Source organism: Aedes albopictus, chromosome 1 (genome assembly GCF_035046485.1).
Source record: "Aedes albopictus strain Foshan chromosome 1, AalbF5, whole genome shotgun sequence".
NCBI classification, from domain to species: domain Eukaryota; kingdom Metazoa; phylum Arthropoda; class Insecta; order Diptera; family Culicidae; genus Aedes; species Aedes albopictus.
Window position 1 is genome coordinate 224,150,533 of NC_085136.1, and position 19,161 is coordinate 224,169,693.

Below are 19,161 nucleotides of genomic sequence, written 5' to 3' on the forward strand. Positions count from 1 at the left end.
GAGAAATTCCTAGAGGAATTTCTGAAGATTTTCCTAGAGGAATTCCTGGGGAAATTCCTGGAGGAATTCCTAGAGGAATTCCAAGAGGAATTCCAAGAGGAATTCCTAGAGGAATTTCTGGAGGAATTCCTAGAGGAATTGCTGGAGGAATTCCTAGAGGAATTCTGGAGGAATTCCTAGTGGAATTTCTGGAGGAATTCCGAGTGTAATCGGTTCATTCCGACGCAACTCCTGGTTTCAGTTTCTTAGATGCCTGCAGGCGAAGATCAACTTAACACAGGATAAACATAAAAAGATAGAAGATCTGGCGCTATGGCCAAAGCGTCCTCGGAGCAGGCTCCTCCAGAGCATATTCCGGTGGCCACGGGTTGGCCAGGGAGGTCATTAATCCTTTTTATGGATAATAAGATGGTGTATATGAAAAATGGTGAATATAGGGCCTTCGCATGCCTAGTTTTGGCATTAAGGTCAAAATTTCTTCGAAGTTAGCTCCTCCAGGGCACATTTCGGTGGCCACGGGTTCACCAGGGTGGCCGTTGGTCCGCTAAGATGATGTATATGAAGAATCATCAAGAAAGAGCGGCTGCATGCCTAGCTTTGGTGTCCTGACCAAGGCGGCCTTGTCTGAATGCCAAGGTTTCCGTGGGGGCCATTCCGACACCCGCGACAGGACCTGATCGGGTTGGTCGGTTCTACATGTCCGCTACCAACCAAGCTACCAAACACTCATAATCAGCTGGACATTTTTGCCTAATACACCAATATGCTATCTAGTATTGCAACTATAATTTAAAGCGTATGCCGTGTACTGAATACCCGATGCGATCGCTCGTGTATCTCTTTTTGGCGCGACTGATTGAGGGTTTAAAACGGATTCCAATGAATGTTCTAGAGTAGTTTTACTAATTAAATGCAAAATGAATACGCGCACAAAGCCATGTTGTTGGTAAAAATTCAAAATTTCACATCAATCTGTCTGATCGCTGTGCGCAGCAGACACTGATTGGTGTGCGGTGACAGGTGACCGACCGTTTTCATCGAGTCGTTTTAAGGAGAAACTTCAAAGAATACCAATATGGCTGCCACAATGGCCGGCTTAGACCCCTACTCACGTTTTCAAGAGCACAAATCTTAAAAATTCGTAAACAAATGCGCTCGATTTGGAAAAGCTCTCTTTTTGTAAGTGAGCAAAGCCAGGAAAATCAATTGCGGCTTGGTTCGATGCTTCGTTCGTCAGATTTGTGCCTCTAAAGTTTGTATGCAAAATTGCAATGGGAGTTCTTGATGTTTCACCTTAATGAATCGAGCATTCGTTGTGCTAGACTATTTACTCGACATCCATCGACTAACTCGTTTTGTATAATTCGACAACTATCGAGTCACATGAAATTACGATCGACTTGAATTATAAAATAGTCCCATAAGTTTAAGACTAAGTTAAAGTAGAAAATAGTATATAAATTCCATACTAAATCAGCTAAGTACGTTATATAAAGTGCGAAATGTTACATCCGTAAAAAGTTAATAAAAAGAAGACATTTCGGATGTACTATTAGTGCGACCGGTTACGTTCGTAGTCTTAGAAGAACTAAACTTTATTATTCAATATTCTCTCAGTAAGCTCAATATCAGTTGAGAACCCTTTCAGAGGGTTCGGTAGTTTTACCGAGTGGACATTGCCACTACAGTCCTTACCCCTTTAGACCAAGCTTTATACAATTGAAATTTATTTCCTTTAAAACCTCGAAAGCAAAATATGCACATATTTACACACTTGCACATAATGAACAAACATTTTAACAATTCGAATACTGAATATTCTCAGTCATAACATTTTTGCTAAGGTAGTTGTCTATGTATTTCTGTCCACTACTGTATCCGGTATTCCATCCTGTTGTCGGTTGTCCTCAATGACATCTAATAACTTTGTCGTCTTGTTCATGCGAAACTCCCCAATGAGTAATGGGACGACATTCCTCCTCCAACAAACAGCAAACGGCCACGAACCATACACCGAATATTGTCCGTGCTGTTGAATCCCGGAACTTTCGACTAGCGAAGTTGGATTTTTCTCCAAATCCGGGCGTCGGACCTAACTTCAGAAGTGGTGCGCTGTATAGCGGACCAAGTTTACTATACAGCGCACTACTTCCGAAGTTAGGTCCGACGCATGGATTTGGACAAAAATCCAACTTCGCTGGTCGAAAACTCCGATTTTCAACTAAATTGATAATAATCAAAATGCTATGGTAGGTTCACAGAACTTCTCGTAGCAGCAAATGACTACATGGGAACGACGGTTCCGCCCATCGTCGAGGGAATGCAGGCACAGGCCGCCGTAGGTTACCGACATCCATAGCAGCTTCTCCAACATCATCAAACACCTCTTTCAAAGTTATAAAAATACTTGATGCAGCAAACGCAGTGCAAAAAACAACAACTACATATGTTGTAAAGGCACCAAACAAAAACATATCTCGAACCAAAAACAATGCACTATTGATTACTGCCGACATCGCTCAAACGTCAAATTTCGTGTGAGAGTAAGTAGGCCAGCAGAAATTCGTGCAGTGGACCATTTTGTCTTTTCCTTTGCTTTGTTCCAAACGTCAGTACACACCAAAACAACGCATGTTCACAGTTGAGTAGCGTCGGTTTTACCGATTATACTACTCTAGTGCCACAGTTGATAGCCGAAATAGGAAAAGGCATTGTCGTTCGGGTGGTGAAATGAAAATGGTCTTCGTATAAAAAAGATATGCGTAACAAAAGCCGGCAAAAAAAATGGAGTACAACAAAAAGTCTCCTGTTACAATTCATCATTGAAGCCAAAACCGCACCAAAAAAATCCATTTCTGCTTCGTAAAAACAACAAAATGGCGAGCACAAAAATCAGGCATAAAATGGGGTTTTATACGCCCTGCTAGTGCTACACCGCAAAACAGAAAAATAAATTCACTGCAATTTTCATTATTATTTTTTTTTTTTGAACAACTTGGCACGGCACAGTTACACTTCAATGCAAAAAAAACTACAAAAATCACGCCAAAAGCAGACAATTACAACATTATGTCAAAAGCACAAACGTGAAAAAAATAGTTGGATTTCTTGACCCACTATCACAAAAAAAAATCACGTTAAAAGCACAAACACACAAATATTGATGTAAAATACGCGACATAACGAAAAAAAAAACACTTGCACGCTTTATCGCCAATAAAAAAAACTTGCATGGAAAATTCACGCCAAAAGGTAGCATTTACCATCAGGGGTCGTGACGCCCATACCAAGTTCAAATCACATTTCTCCTCGTCGACACTGTTACATTCGTAAAAAGTTAATAAAAAGAAGACATTTCGGATGTACCATTAGTGCGACCGGTTGCGTTCGTAGTCTTAGAAGAACTAAACTTTATTATTCAATATTCTCTCAGTAAGCTCAATATCAGTTGAGAACCCTTTCAGAGGGTTCGGTAGTTTTACCGAGTGGACATTGCCACTACACGAAAGAGGATGGAAGTGAGATGAAAATGACTGATTCGTGAATTCTACCCTATATAACTGTAAGTGTTATAACCACAAACATACCATTACCCCAAAATTCATAAGTTTCAAGAATGTTACATATTTCAATTTAAATGGCATTTTCATCAAAAAGTTATCCCTTTGCTTTGCACCAAAACCCAAAATCTCGAATGTAATAGTACACTCGAAGAAATGACATTCGTTGTAATGGTTTTTGGGGTAATGGTGTATTTGTGGTTTTAACACTTACAGTTATATAGGGTAGAATTGACGAATTAGTCATTTTTATCTCACTTCCATCCTCTTTCGCACTTTATATAACGAACTTAGCTGATTTAGTATGGATTTTATATACCATTTTCTACTTTAACTTAGTCTAGAACTTGGTTTATGAACATTTCATAACCATTTCTTGGTCTTGCCATTCAACTATCAAAGAAAAAATTGAAGTTGCACCAAAAAAATGACGATTTGAACAAAAATCCGACTTAGACTTCATTTGGAAGGTGACCCCAAACTTTTGCACGGTGACTAGTAAACCTAACTCGATAATTTAAATTATGTTATGATTTGTTCCGCTAAAATCTAATGAATGGCTCTCAAAGAGGATAGATATAGGGTTCTAATGCAACTTTAATTTTAAAATTTGGTCGACCCAATTTTGAATTACTCGGAAAACAAATTTTTTGTACAGATTTAGGGAAAACACGTAAGTTTAGGAAAACTTTTTGTACTAAAAATTTCATATTAAATTTGTGAAAAGTACCTACGAATCAAATCTAACTCATTATCTTTCGATAGTGCCTGAGAACGAGTGGATTGAATGAAAGATTGCTGAGATATGACCGAAAAACATTTCCATGTTTTTGCGGGGGTGACCCCAAACTTTTGCACGGGAGTGTAGGAAAGAGCAACCCAGCAAAACCAGTATGTTCAAAACGCTTACCCTAAGCAAGCGACCCAAAGGTAAATTACGTTGACCATTTAACCACAGACAAACAGACGTAATACCTTGAACGACTCACTCAAAGTGCAAATTTTCGGTAATACCAATCCGTGTGGTCAATTATGAATTTCAAATAACTCAACGTACATATGTACAGATGGGTAAATTATTGGTTAAATTGGGAAAAAATCTACAGCTCAGGTGAGATTTGAACTCACGACCCTTATTCGCTAGACAAGTGCTTTACCAACTAAGCTACCGAGCCAATTAATGACCCGGCAACTTAGGTGTCATAAGGTTCAATTCTAATCTCATCGATCTATATCATCTTCCCCTAAACCGCAAATATAACCATCTCTGTTGTACATATGTACGAAGAGCGAAAGCGATTTGTTTATTGTTTGAAACTGTTTGCCTATCGTACAGGCACCGCTTCCCCAACCACTTGTAGAGGAAGAACAATGCTACTTGGAAGGCGATCAGGTAGCATTGTTCTTCCTCTACAAGTGGTTGGGGAAGCGGTGCCTGTACGATAGGCAAACAGTTTCAAACAATAAACAAATCGCTTTCGTTCTTCGTACATATGTACAACAGAGATGGTTATATTTAAGTTCGGAAGAAACAAATTCCTCTCGATTTGTTTTTCATTCGCATTAATTTTACCAATTTTTGACGATTAGTTCAATTGGTTTTCCCTGAATTTTCCGAAAACTTTACCAAAGGTTTTTTTTACTAAAGTTTAATTAAAATATTTCCCAGAAGATGTGTACGAAAACTTGTGGTAATCATTGGAAGAACCATGGACATGGAGGAATTCCTGAAGAAATCTCTATATGATCTTTTGGTTGTGGTTGTGAAGAATCAGCTCTTAAATTTAAGATCACAAATATAAAAAAAATAAAAATTTTGGTACAATCTCTGGATGAGTTCTGAATCACTGGAATCACTGAATGATTTTTTTTTCAAGAATCTCTGGAGGAAGTCCTGCATTAACATCCGGAGGAATACCTGATGAAAATCTGAATTTTAAATGAAATTCATGGAGTAGTTATTGCAGGAATTACTGGAGCAGTTTGTGAAGAAATGTGTGTAAAACTTTGTGGAAATCCACTGGAAGAATGAAAAAAAACATGGGATGATTTTCTTGAGTAATCTTTGAATGAATCCATGGAATGCTTTCAAAAGTTTTTTTTTTGTGGAAATTTTGGATGAAACTAATGGGAGATTTTCTAACAGAATACCTGGAGAAATTTCTACAGGAATTCCAAAGTTAAATTTTTTTGGAGGGCGATGTGAATTATTTCTTTTTCTGAAGCAATCTATAGAAGACTTTCCGAAGGAAGCTGTGATCGAATTTCCAAAGAAAGCTATGAAAGATTTTCTAAGAAACAAACTTGGAAGAATATTTAAATAAATTAATGAATCGATTTTTAAAGAATCTCTGCAGGACTTTCTATAGGAAATCTTTTAAAGAGTTTCTAATCCTTAACTTTTGCAGGAATCTTCAAAAACATTTCTGGAGGAAACTCTGGAAAATTTCGATAAAGAAAATCATTGAAGATTTTCCAGGAGAAACCAGCATCAATTTATGTAACAGAAGTATTGGGAAATAAAACTATCAACCCTTAGCAGAATTTTTGAAGGAATTTATTTAGGAATTTCTGAAGATATCCTTGAAGAAAATTTCCAAATTTATCCCTGAAAGATTTTTTGAAGGAATGTCTTACGAAATTTCTCAAGGAATCTTTGAAAGATTATCTGATACAATCCTTGGAGAAATATCGGGAGGAATCCTTTGTAGTGCTGAAAATTTCATTTCGTCATATCTAAATTCAACCACCTACAGCTCATTTTAGAAGCTGAACCTGAGAATATGGCATATGAAAAACTTGTGCGGCTAGACCAGTTCTGCAAGAAAGTCACGGAAAAACCGCTATTTTTCGAATATTTAATGTAAATGTCACGGACTATCTTTGAAAAATGCCAAATGATATTCACCGTGAATATCATTTGCATTTTTCGATGATAGTCCGTGACATTTACCCTAAATATTCGAAAAATAGCGGATTTTCCGTGACTTTCTTGCAGAACAGGTCTAACCGCACAAGTTTTTCATATACCATATTCTCAGGATCAGCTTCTAAAATGAGCTGTAGGTGGTTGAATTTAGATATGACGAAATTAAATTTTTAGCACTGTTCCTTTGACTAATTTCTGAATAAATTCCTTGATATCTTCCTGAAAGCCTCCCAGGAGGAATTTCTACAGAAATCCTTGGAAAATTTTCGGGAGGAATCTTCAAAAGAATTGTTAATTTGATTTTGTGAATGTAAGAATTTCTTGAGGAGTTCTTTGAGAATTTTTCAAAAATATCCCTAGAGGAATTTTTGCAAGATTTTTGGAAGAAACCCAACTAAAATTTTTGAAGAAATACCTGGTGAAATTTATGTAGGAAATCATGGAATATTTAATTTGTTTTAAAGAAATAAAACATAAAATAAAATCACTGATGGTTTTCAAATGGTTTCTGCTTGATTTACAACAGCTTAAGTCCACATAAAAAAAAATACTGGAAATTACTATGAACTCCATCGGAGTATACCTGCCAACGGCAGAAAACCCCTAGAAGAAAAAGAATATAAAAATGTAGGGTGGGGCGGGGCAAGATGGGTCGCATAAGGATGGATCACCATAACTTCGTAAATACAAATCGGGTTGGTTTGCATTCGTCCGCTACTCTTTAATACACTAGTTAGCTATGCTGAAAGTCGATAAAAAGTTCATTAAATACAAAATATGATGTTAAACAAGCAGTTTTAAAAAGTGATCGATTTTGTGCCGTGAAAAAAGTGCGGGGCAAGATGGGTCACCTTTTAAATAATTAACATTTTCTCAACGAAAAACGTCAAAATATAAGATTTGTTCCGCATTCAAATATGCTCCATATCCATACTGAGTAAACAAGAGCTACCGTGGGGTGTCCTAATTTCGCGCGGGTCCAAATTTCGCTCACTGATAACATTTAGAGATCATAAACATAGAACTAGTAGTTGAATCGTTCAGATTTCACTTTAGATAGTAAAGCTAAAGTGAAATTTGGACAATTGCACAATTAGTTTCATGATTATGATCTCTAAATGTTATCAGTGAGCGAAATTTGGACCCGTGCGAAATTAGGGCACCCCACGGTACTAGTAAACATTTTATAAATTTATTTGGAATATAAAAAACTTTACGATTTGAGTGGTCCTGAGGCGACTTGAAAATCGATGTTTTTACTAAAAAATTATCATAATTTTATGTTATAATTTTGAGCGTTTATTCCGCTTGATTGAAGTCATTTATGAGATAGTCTTGTAATAAAAAATAAATATCTTTTGAATGCTCCAAAAATACGTTCAAAATTGAAGGTGACCCATCTTGCCCCGCGGCCGTTTATATGGAGAATATATGGAATGTATCGCATAAGAAAAATGGCAAAAAAACATTTTATTTTGTATTTCCAATGAGAGTGAATAATTTTTCAATCAATGCTCCAAACTTTTGTATATTCATGCTGGTCATCTAACAAAATTATTAACATAATCAAAACATGAGTAATGCGCCCGAAAATGGCACTGACCCATCTTGCCCCGCGACCCTATGTACTGAAAAAGTATCATTTGAACATTTTCCATTTAAAATACTTTTTGACAACACTGTTATATATTTCAATGAATGAGAAGATAATCTTCGGAACTAATCTCATGACATTACCTAGCAAGAATGTTTGGGGATTTTCAGATAAATTCTTCCACTAAAGCTTAGAAAGCATATTGATTTTGATTTGCACATTAAAAAACAAGTTTCTCAAAATCAAATAGTACATACATTCCAAGGTGACATATTCAAAATAATCTAGAGAAATCAGGTATTTTTGAGAATAGTATAGAACGTAGAAACCCATAATCAATCTAAGATACTGTAAAAAGTGAAATCTTAATAACATTGAAGAAATAATAGCATCATGCTATTTACTTCTAGCCCTCGGCCTTTTCGGCGCCCCTCTGAGGCTGGCGCCCTTGGCGGTGGCCAACCTGGCCAACCGCACGCTACGGCTCTGGTTGTGCGATATCGTCAACAGAAGGCGCTAGTGTGAAACGTCAAACGCATAGAAAAACAATGCGCGCGCCTCTGGTTGTGAAGGCCACAACTATGAAAATTTAAAATGATCGTTAAAAGCGTGGTCGATGGAAATTTCGTAAGTGTTACGTCTGTTTGTCTGTGATTCAACTAACAACACATTCTCTTACAGCTCAATACACCACATCGAGTTCCCACCTTTCCCAATCCTTAAGGCCACGCAAAACTTAAAAGCCGCAGGGCTAAAGAGGTTGCTATGCCTACTCCCAAATTCAAAGGTGTATTATGGACAATGCGAGTTCTCGGACTTGCATTGGAGACTTGGCCCTATGACCCCCTTGTGCATCAATAAAATAAAATAAAATAAAATACATTATCAAATTCCTACAATCATCCATCTACTTTTTTACTGCGTTGCTATAAAAGGAAGTTTTAAATGGCTCGTTACAAATTATCTTTCTGATTATTTGATCTTAGTTTTTTGATCTGTCCGCAATTTTATAAGTTTCGTCATTTTCTTCGTGATTTGTTTACAAGTATATCCGTATACCTATCACAAGGCTTTTGATACTGTTGCTTTGATTTGTTCATGCTACTGAATTAATGTTGCATTAACACGTCTGTTTGTTTATTTGTTGTGTGTGCATCAACAGGCAGCAACATGCCCCAATGATGTTTGGTGTTAAAATTATATAATTAATACAAAGAGAAATATGCTTGCAAACGAAACAAAAGACATGTCAAAAGGTAAAATACAAGCTTAAATTCTAACACAGGCGTAGTCAGTTGATTCTACTGTTAAAAACGAAGAGAATCTCCGGCGAAGAGATTCCCGGGCCAAATGGAAGTTGAAGATTGATGCGACTCTGTTGAAAATCCGTTGCAATCCGTGGATGGCGCCGTGCATCGCATAATTTGATCTTCGCAGAGGCAATCTTAGTGGAATGCTATTGCGAAGTGCCCGTGGCTGAACGTTCAAATTTATTTGTTCCAGGATTGTCCCACAGTCTATACGTAATTGTAATTGTAATTGTTTTATTTATTCATAACGATAACCTATTGGATGTACCATATATAAGGTCAAGGAAATTGCAGTTTAGATATTAAACATTGTGACAGAGCAATAAAAAAACGTCCTTGCGTGTAGCGTGTCTGCAATCATCAGTGCTCTGGTTGTTTCCCTACGGTTACGGAGTAACTCGAGATCGATTAAACAGCGGTTTTCGTAGCTCGGTAGACGAATCGGATCCCTCCAGCTCCAAGGCAATTTTCGAATCGCGAAACGGAGAAAGCGACGTTGGACAAATTCAATTCTTTCGGAACCGTTGCAGTAAGCCGGGCTCCAGACTGCAGAACAGTATTCAAGAATGGAGCGGACTAGGGAGCAGTAAAGAGACTTCAGGCAATGCATGTCGGAAAAATTCTTCGCTACTCTGAACATAAATCCCAGAGCCTAGATCTTTGATATGGTTCACTCGCTCGATAGTGACGCTAAGCATGCTGTAGTCGAAGAGAACCGGCTTCTTTCGTCGAGAAAACGTGATGACGGAGCATTTCGTAGGATTGACAGTCATTCGATTCAACAAGCACCAGTTAGTGAAAAGTTCAATCTGCTGCTGAAGAAATTGACAGTCGGCAAGGGTGCGAATCTTGAGGAACATTTTGAGGTCGTCGGCATACGATAATCGGGGTCCTTCAATGATAAGATGGACATCGTTGAAATACAGTAGGAAGATCACCGGTCCCAGGTGGCTTCCTTGAGGAACACCGAAAGAAGCGTGAAAACGTTCTGATCTGAAATCTCCTATGGATACCATCAGTTAACGATTGGAGAGATACGACCGGAGCCAGCGCAGTGTACCTTATCCCATATTTTTTTAATCTTTGTTCTTAAGGCGAAACTGGATCCATTTCCTCACTTTTTGGTTTTTGATTTTTATAAAATAACGAAGCAATATTTTCAAAATCGGTTTTCGTACACATGTAGAGTATGGATCAAGGTATCTCCTGATTTTTTTTTCAGATGGAAAATGTTTTTAGTTTTTGCAGAAACCATTTTTGAACAAAATTTCACCAAAAAAATGGTTTCCGCAAAAACGAAAAACATTTTCCACCTGGAAAAAAAATCAGGAGATTCTTTGATCCATACTCTACATGTGCACGAAAACCGATTTTGAAAATATCGCTTCGTTATTTTATGAAAAATCAAAAACCAAAATAATGAGGAAATGCTTCCAGTTTTGCCTTAATCCTATTATTTCGATTCGTCATCATGAAGCAGTTTGTACTGGATGCAATTACCATACCTCAATTCAGCCAAGGATATATCGCCCCCTTAATGCTAGAACTAGGTAACTCGTTTTGGAAAGTACGGGTAAAAATGGCTGGTAAAACTCATCCTGCTATAAAACAAACACTTTGTTGGTCTTAAAAGAAGAATCATTATGTGTTTTTGTAATTTCAATCGACAAACTTTTGTTTATTGTGGTGAACGTTCAGGTGTAAACAAATTGCTCGCGATTTCGCAAAACCAGTTACCTAGTTCTAGCATTAAGGGGACGATATTCAACTTGCAGCATTGTAATGTCTATATTAAGGTGGCCCACACTTATATGGCAAACAAAAATTTTGAAAAATTCGAACGTAGCTTCTAAGAGTTTAAAAAAACTGATTCAGGAGGTAAGACTTGGCATTTTTCAAAAATTTTGTTTTTCATATAAGTGTGGGCCACCCTAGTCTATATCTATCTTATCGCTTTTCTGTGGCTGGCCACTATGGAATAAGGACTGTTCAATTTATAAAACGGACAACTTTACAAGGCTATAAAAAGAAGACGCGTAGTTCAAATTTAACCACCCTTGCTGCGTTGTTCAGTACATCATCTGACATTATAGTGATCATTTTTGAATCGAATAAAAATAGTTTTATTTTATAGAAAATCGACCAGGTGCTAAAAAAGGTGAATTTTTCGATTGCTGAAAATTGAAAATATATATAAAATTACTGTTTACATATGGTATATCGTTTTTAATACCAGAAAAGTATGTGCCATGCTGCAGCAGCATGAGTAATAAACATTCTGGCAAAATTTAAACTCAATCGGAAAATTAAGTGTTGAGATATTAAAGTCTCAAGCAAGATTCGATTTTTTCAATAAAATTCTATTGTAAAGCAAAACGGGCATGAAAATATTAAATAATCAGTTTTTTTATGCATCCAGTCAAAAGTGGGAATTATGTGGTTTTAAATGCAGAAAACTGCTTCTTAATAGCATTGCTGGTTTGGTTATTGTGCGCTATTGCAGACACAGTAATCAAAACAGTTTCGTTCTTTGAAGGTTCTTACAAATAACAATGCAACCTAATGCAAATTTTGCATAACAATAATGTAGAAAATGGAAATTTTGCATCCGATTATTATTAAATAAGGTATACAATAACATGGGACCAACTTTGCTGAAAAAAAAATAATAAAAAGATTCGCTAGAGTCGAAAATCTGCATCAATGGAGCAAAAAGTATGCAATTTTTTAATATGGCCATCTTTATGGACTAAATTTTTGATGAAAAATGCAATTATAAGTAAATTTTTCTTCTATATCATTCAGAGAGCTATATTCTACTACTCTGGACAAATTTTCAGCCGAATCCGTGATGTTATTGCAGCACAGGACTTAAATGAACATTTTTTCATAATTTCTATGAAAATTAGGTAACTCACTATATCAAGCCGGAGACTGCTTGGTGCATTATAACTGATCAACTATTAAGCTTTATCTTTAGTAGAATAGTATAAGATTTCAATACATTGAAAACTTCATGAAAATGTGCATATTAAGTATGTGGAAAGTTATGTCGAATTTTGAGATATGGGTTTTCATTGATGTTTTACGAAAACCGCTTCAGTTACACAATAAAGAACATTTTGCTTAATGTTATATTTTTCCTACATTTGAGAATAGCTAGAGACAGTTATGCAAAAAAACTGATAATGATTTTATTGAAAAATAAAAAAGATATCCCACAAGCAAGTTGTCCGTTTTATAAATTGAACAGTCCTTAGTGTTAATCATTTCCAATCATCTTATACAAATGGAATTCTCACAAATATTTGTGGTGGTGTATGACAGATTTATTACCGGTTTAAATTTGTCAGTTTTTCTTGAATCTCTTGAATACTATAATAATAATAATTAATGCTAAAGGATTTATACAATTCTGCTCTGGTTTTTGTGTATTTATCTAACAAATATTGAAAAGTTCGTCACGTCATGTGTCGGCGCTAGTTCCAAATGCACATTTAGTTGATAATAAATAATTTCCTTTCATTTTTTGCATGAACACAAAAATTTGAATGGTTCGTTATCTTCGGTGTCGACATTTGTAATATTTAAGTCAAATGAATAAATGTTTTGACTCAAACAAAGGTTGCATGAATTTCTGGAAAAAGAGAGGGTCGGTAAAAGATAGACGGCGAACCATGCAGTAAGATCTTTCTGATTTATTTATCACGTGTTATTTTGTTAATACTTGTGAATTGATCGCGTTCAGCATTGTCTCGCGCGGAAACGCAAACTACAGATGCGTCGGTGTTTAGCATTGTGTTCTCCTTAGTTGCGAATGAATAACTTATGTAGGGTGAGTTTTGAGGCACAAAAGATCGCGTTCGTCGTCCAAGGTTTAGAAGGGTATTTCTTCGCGAGCGCATTATTAATCGCGAATCAAAACATTACACTCGTTTACCACGACCAAATCCTCAACACATCTCCATTTCCCCTGTCCAAACTCCTAGTGATTTCTCGTAGTAACGCAGAGAATTCCTCGGTTATTGGCCTAAGCGAGAATCACGTCATCACTTCCTCCCCTATCCTCAATTGACCTGCATTCGGACGCGGCCGGCGCTGGTATTGCTTATTGAAAAGTATTGGTATTCCAGCATTTACACAATGAAGAGAAAGCTAATCCCAAGCATCATCTGTTGGTTCTTTGTGTAAATGCAGTTGTCCTTGCAATAACAGAGGAGCAACCGCGGGCGGTCAATCATGCTCATGCTCATGCTCATGCTCAATCTCTTGAATACTATCATATACCCAGGACTGAACTTTATACTATGGTGCTAAATGCCTACTTTTGCTGCAGAATTCACATAAAAGTAACAGAATCATTTGTTCATTATAATGCCAAAAGCATCAGAATAATGATGAAGATTGAGCCGTCGCAAGCCTAGTTTTGTTGTAGAAATCTGGGAGCAACACAATATGAGTTTCTCTGGTGGTCGTTACGATGTCCATGAGGAACTAATATGACTATTTATTTACACGTGATTACGCATAGATCAGAGCTGGTCAGATCCCTTTAAAAAATGGTCCTAAAAAGACATTGAAGAGAGATGAACATTTGTGAATATTCAAGCACATAGCTACGATGAAAAGTAACTTTTCAGCTGTTCCGGATTTCCAGAACCGGTGATGAATAATTAGTAAGTATATTGTCTAACATTAAAATCCACGTGAATACCTTCCTAATAATACCTGAAAGGTACCGACTACTTGTTTGTAACTTATTCCTTGAGGAATTAACTGTGCTCACAAAAGTAAAGGCGATAGAAAACTCACTATATATACCGTGGGGTGCCCTAATTTCGCACGGCGCCAAACTTCGTCAATCACCGGATTAAAAAGATATTGTTTGCCAATACTCAGGGCCGGATCTAAGGGGGGGCCGGGGGGGCCCGGGCCCCCACAAAAACCTTTTTCGGTTGCTAACATTAACTTTATTTTTCATATTGCTCAAGTACTGTTCGAAAATATGGAAAAACATTTTTGGTCATTAGGCCTGGCCAGCTTTTCAAAAATGTTCTCTGATTCTCAAGTCCATCCCTATATTTTGATTGGCATAATAGAAGAAGTAACTGGTCAAAATTTCAGCCAAATCCATTGAAATTAAGAGGTGCATCAAATCAATTTTGTGTTTTTCGAATATTTTTGTACTTCAAAAAATCATAACTACACTAAAACTTGTCAAAACTTTATTCTTTTGGCAGAAATTGAAAGCTATACTTGTTTGCTAAAACTTCTCCGAACAACGTGTGCCAATAAAATTGAAGGAAACATGTGTAATTATCACATTTGTGATCAGAAAAACTTTAAAAAGTTGATTTTTTGATAGATTTCGTACTGAAACACCCTAATATACGTAATAAGTAGGATTTTTCAAAACGGCATCATATTCTCCAATGTTTTGTGGTTATTTGCTTCCTTGACACCAAAGCTGTAGGAGTTGAGCAAAAATTACTAAAATTCGTGAAAGCCAAATGTGGCCTAAAAACTAGCTTTTTGGAGGCAATCACGTTGTGGCGCGAAATTGTACTGAACGTAGTAGCTTTGCTTCCTTGTAGTTTGCCTTGGCTACCCCCTATCACGGGTGATAACAAACAAGCGTGATGACAGGTGTTGGCTATCATATCAGTGCTGACGCGATGCCACTTTTTGGTCATCTCTCCGAGGGGCCTCCACATTCGCTCGGGCCCCGGGCCCCCACAATCCTTAATCCGGGCCTGCCAATACTGAGCCTTTTTTTGTTACAATTTCGATATTACTACAAACTTTCAATATTCACGAACACTTTCTCATCCAAAACTTAAAAGAAAAAAACTAGGGTAACATCAAACAAAAATTTTGAAAACAATGAGCATCTGTCAAACACCATGTTTGCCTGTCTTGCAGCAGCAGCACCGAAGTTGTCGCGCGCAGCGAAATTAGTGTTTCTTCGTAAACAAGTGAAATTATTGCAGAAAAAACATCACCAACTTCAACAACCAGGTACGTAACAGTGACAAAACAATAATATGGAGTGATAAAGCTTTATTTTTTGAAATAATGGACGTGTAATTGTTTTGCACGAAATTTGGAGCCTGGAAATTTGGTGGAGCCTAATTTCGATCATTGCTTTTGTTTACTTTTCAGGATGCCACCGAAGAAGTATATGCAGCATAATCCGGAATTCGGAAAGTTTCGGCTGCGCTGAAAATGATCCGTACTGGACATTCGGTACGTCATGCCGCCTTTTTCTATGGAGTGCCGGCCAGTACCCTAAGGGACAAGTTTAGGCTCAGTCATCCTCGATCTAGACCAGGAGCTCCTACGGTGTTGAACGAAAAAGTCGAAGATTATGCTGTTGCTTGGGTATTGGATATTGCAAAAGCTGGCTTCCCCGTGAGTACACGAACGCTGAGGGCTAGCGTAGCGTACTATGTAAAAAAGCGCGGAGTACCCAACACCTTCAAGGATGGAGTTCCCGGTAAGAAATGAACCAGGCTTTTCCTCCGACGTCATCCCAGCATTAGTCGTCGAATTCCCAGTCTGCTTCCAAAATATCGGGCTGTTGTTATGGAAGGGCAAATCCGATCTTGGTTCGCGGAAATTACTAAGTATATTGAATCCGAAGGTCATCATCAAATATTCCAAGATCCAAGCAGAATTTTCAATATGGACGAAACAGCGGTATCCACCGTTCCAACTAAAGAAGTAGTCCTGGCGGGTGTCGGAAGCCGATACGTGCATGCTCGAGTTGGGAATTCAGATAAGGAATCGTTCTTCTTCTTCTTGGCGTAACGTCCTCACTGGGACAAAGCCTGCTTCTCAGCTTAGTGTTCAATGAGCACTTCCACAGTTATTAACTGAGAGCTTCCTCTGCCAATGACCATTTCGCATGTGTATATCGTGTGGCAGGCACGAAGATACTCTATGCCCAAGGAAGTCAAGGAAATTTCCTTTACGAAAAGATCCTGGACCGACCGGGAATCGAACCCGTCACCCTCAGCATGGTCATGCTGAATACCCGTGCTTTTACCGCCTCGGCTATATGGGCCCTGGAATCGTATACAGCCATATTTGGTGCAAGCGCATCAGGAATATTATTTAGTGCCGCCTCTCATGATTTTTCCATATAAACAAAGGATTCCACGTGATATCTTCCAGATGCTACCAGAAGGTTGGGCTGCTGGTAGAACCCAGTCGGGATGGATGAACCGCGATACATTTTATGAGTACCTTCGAGATGTGTTTGTTCCTTGGCTGCAGAACCAGGAAGCCGAATTATCAGTGATCCTATTCTTTGACGGACACAAATCTCATGTATCACACCTTTCCATGGAAGTATGCAAGAAATCTGACATAATATTGATTTGTCTACCAGCCAATACAACCCAAATTACTCAACCTCTGGATGTGTTTTTTTTCGACCTCTGAAAGAGTACTGGAACCAGATTCTCGTAGACTGGAGAATAGACCACCGTGGCGGTCAGCTTCCGAAATGTGAAATTGCTCCACTGTTGAAAAAGGCTGTTGATAAAATGGACAATCTAACATCAACACTTGTGAATGGGTTCAAGCGCTGTGGTTTATTTCCGTTTGACCCAGAATCTGTGAACTACTCTTCGTTGACATCCGAAAACAGTGCTGTACCAGAGCCCAGTCCTGTAGAAGTGGAATCACTCGTAACGCAGTCGGATGGCGGAATTCAAGAATCTACTTGTCACCGCAACAAATGAAATGCTTCAAGGATAACTTGAAAATGAGAAACTGGACTGGACCAACAGAAGATACAGGTCTGTTTGCTGTATGGAAGAGAATGAGAGACAATAGCTGTGGCTCCTCGAATAATGCCATCATTGAAGCAGCGGGTCATCTGTCGGAAGAAGAAGAACCATTATTCTTGGGGTTTCCGGAGGCTGCTCTTACGCTTGATATGGTCGATTATCAAGGTAAAACAAAAGTACTAAAAATCTTCAAATAGCTAACACTTTTTATAATGTTTTGTAGATAAAAATCGTCGCCCCATGCAGCAGGAAACTCATACTACCGTTGATGTTTTGAGCGAGGCATTTCCGAAACCACATGCAACATCGAGCACGAAACCGAAGAAGACTAAAATTCGTCCCCCTGCTGTGGCCACCGGAAAAGCATATGAAGAGTTCATTGAAAAAATTGAGAAGCAAAAAAAGGAAGAAGAAATGGCTAAGCAGAGGAAGAAATTGGAAAAGCAACTGAGAAAGGCTGAAAAAGAAAAAGATGCCCTTAAGAAGAAATTTGACAAACATGTTCGACGCCGGGCTGTTTGACCGAACAGCGACTGGTTATGTTCATTAAATATATATAACTGAATTCGAATTTTCAATAAAATTGTTACTATTGTTGTTACATTTCGTTACTCTTTTTAGTACAAAACATATTTTTCGAATAAAAAAGAACATATGAGAGCAATTTATTCAACTTAACTAATGCACGAAGTTTGGACCCTTTATGCGCGAAATTTGGCATCCATGAACGAAATTTGGAATTTTTTATCAATTTAGATTTACATCAAAAACTTTATTATGTATTGAAATTTTTTCCATTTCATATTTTTCTACACGCAGAGAAAAGAGACCTTTTTGAACCAAAAAAATAATTATTGAAATAATTTTTAATTCTAAAAAAAAAAATTCCAACTTCAAATACAGTCAACTTTCGGTCGATGGGCTACGTTTAGGTGGGCTACGTTTTAACTGGGCGCCCGTTAGGTGGGCTATAGCCCAGTTAAAACGAAGTCAAACGTCACTTTTTGACGTGAAGCACGATTTGTTAAGGTTGGTAGCCCTGAATCTCTATTGTTAAAGATTATTTGACAGCTCAAAACTCAGCCCACCTAGTGAAAGTCTTTCACTAACTGGGCTAAGAGCTTAGTGCAACGAGCGAAAGTTGACTGTATATAATTTTGTTGCAGCAAATATTTTGTTTTGACTGCAAAAAATCGAAAGTCCATGTTTTTTAGATTCAAAAAAAAATGTGTAGACTGTAAAATTGTTTTTTGTCGATTTCAAAAATATTTTTTTGGTTTCCAAAAAAATACCTATACAAGCGCAATCTGTGAATGTATGCGTGTTGTTTTCCAGGTGCATACGCAGCATTTTAGGATCCTTCTAGATTTCTTCCAAAACTCAAAATGGCGTCATCAGAAGAAGTGGTTGTTTTGGAAATCGAAGAAATTAGTGACGCGGTAGTGGACTTACTGATTAGTTTCGGTCTCTGAGGAAATTGTTAATGATTTTTTAGGTAAGACATCCCGCATAATGAAATACAATTTGTATTACAGTCCACACAGTATGTCTCCTTTATCTGTTACTATTACTGTACCACGAACAGTTGCTTTTCTGTTGAAATCATGAAACTCGAAGCATTCGATCATAAAGAACGGTCTATTTAACGCATATCAAGTTGTAACAATATGTTATATTGTGCAGAAGTTGTCGAATAATATAGTGATGAAAGCTCAGGAGACATGGTGGCAATATATAATGACCATTTCTCAAACGGTTTGTGATTATATTTGCGCAACACACTTACACCTGTGTGTTTCACTGTATGCCACTTAAATTCGACAGTTTGTCATATAGTTGCATACATTGGTATTTGTTATGCCCAGATTTTGCAGTTTGCAGTTTTTTTAGAAAAAAAAAAAAAAACAAACGGTTTGAAGCGCCTGCGAAGCGGTCTACATTATACAGCGGTAGGTTTTGCGTGATTATTTTA

At 37.5% G+C, this 19,161-nt stretch overlaps 1 pseudogene; it reads left to right on the forward strand.

Annotated features, from left to right (window-relative positions):
- The first annotated feature begins 16,497 nt into the window (after positions 1 to 16,497).
- LOC115265491 (uncharacterized) lies at positions 16,498 to 17,955 on the forward strand (annotated as a pseudogene).
- Positions 17,956 to 19,161: the final 1,206 nt, after the last annotated feature.